Source organism: Sorex fumeus, unplaced genomic scaffold, assembly GCF_029834395.1.
Source record: "Sorex fumeus unplaced genomic scaffold, SorFum_2.1 ptg000044l, whole genome shotgun sequence".
In the NCBI taxonomy this organism is placed as follows: Eukaryota; Metazoa; Chordata; class Mammalia; order Eulipotyphla; family Soricidae; genus Sorex; species Sorex fumeus.
This window is the reverse complement of record NW_026606101.1, coordinates 21,761,548-21,763,281: the sequence shown is the minus strand read 5'-3', so window position 1 is coordinate 21,763,281 and position 1,734 is coordinate 21,761,548. Positions and strand designations below refer to the sequence as shown.

Sequence of the window (1,734 nt, the reverse complement as noted above, 5' to 3'; positions counted from 1 at the left end):
TGACAGTGAAATTGACTGACAAGTTCAGACTACTTATATATATCCTTACTCCAGTGCACACAGCTTTCTTCATTGTCAACATCCAGCATCTCAGTGGTACATTTGTTGCAACCAACAAACTGATACTATTACATCATTATCCAAACTAACAGTCTATTTTAAGTTTTATTGTTTTATTGTTATTCAAAACCAGAATTTATTGTGATAGGATGTGATAGGTTGGCGAGGGCTGTGGGTGGGGATCAGGGACACAGAGGGCCATCTCATCTCTCACACTCATGATTCAGGATATATTTGAACCCACAGCCTTTGGACTGAGTCGCTTTTCGGTCACCAGGACTTCAAACTCACCTGTATTAAACTTGCTGAAATCTCACTTTTTTTTTTTTTTTGGTTTTTGGGTCACACCTAGTGATGCACAAGGGTTACTCCTGGCTCATGCACTCAGGAATTACTCCTGGCAGTGCTCAGGGGACCATATGGGATGCTGGGAAATCAGCCTTTTTTTTTCTGATGAAATCCCACTTCTTGGAGATGAGGGTCTTCTGTCAGCCAGGAAACTTGATTTGGGCTGGTGCAGAGCCTCAGTCACATGCTTCTTGTTCGGCAGTTTGGTAAGGATGTACATGATGGCTTGGACAATGTGGACCCTGGCTGTTGTGCCCTGGGGCTTCCCAAATCCCCTCCCACTGTCCTCAGTATACCTGTCTGAGTCTAAGACTGAGGCCAGCTTGAGAGCAGATAGGAGTTTTCACTGCAAGGGGCTGTATCCAAGGTCCCTTAGAACAGACATAAAGGCCACAGGCTGCTACACTACCAGGAAGACTGCTTGCTGTCTGCAAAATGAATTAGATTTCTTTTGGGGTTTTTACAGTCTATGGAAATTCTTTGCAAATACAGAACACCATTTTATATATGCAAATATATTTTGACAGTCTCATGCACAAGAGTTTCCAGTTTTAAAACCCTCTGTGCTCGCCTCTTTCACCCTACCTCCCCAGTTACCCCTTTTTACAGTCTCCACAGTCAGGCCTTCTTCAGAACATCATATAGTTGGACTCAGACCAACCATAGAGCCTTTTCAGATTCACTTTATTCACTTAGTAATATCCATTTATGGTTCCTTCATGTCTTTCCGGTTTGAGAACTTCTTTTTAACACTGAATAATATTTCATTCTCTGACTATATCACATTAAAAAAAAACCTTTCCTACCAAAGGTTATCTTGTCTGCTTCTGACTTTTGACAATTATGGATAAAGCTGCTATAGCTCTCTATGTCTGGGGTTTCCAGCATATATCTATTTTAATTCTCCCCCCCACCCCATTTTTTTTAAACAGCATCATTTACGAAGTTGCTCATGATGTATTTGTTACAGATATTAAACATTCCAACACCAATCCCACCACTTCTGTTTCCTTTCCTCCACCATTTCTCCATTTTCCCAACCACCCCCCAAGTCTGTCCCTGTAGCAGGCCCCCAAAATTTTTGTAATGTCATCAACAGCCAAGATCCAGAGACTATTAAACAAAGCTCCAGTATAACAAGCCAGCTGACAAAAAGCTTACATTTGGTAGACTGGGAACACCTGTAAAACTCCATCCCTCTCAGGGAGCCCAGCAAGCTACCAAGAATATCCACCCGCACGGCAGAACCTGGCAAGCTACCTGTGGTGTATTCAATATGCCAAAAACAGTAACAGTATGGGTCTCATTCCCCTGACCCTGAAATAG

General features: G+C 42.4%; 1 pseudogene; it reads right to left on the bottom strand.

Moving 5' to 3' along the window:
• Positions 1–762: 762 nt before the first annotated feature.
• On the bottom strand, positions 763–863 carry LOC130030864 (uncharacterized; annotated as a pseudogene).
• Between the last annotated feature and the right edge of the window lie 871 nt (positions 864–1,734).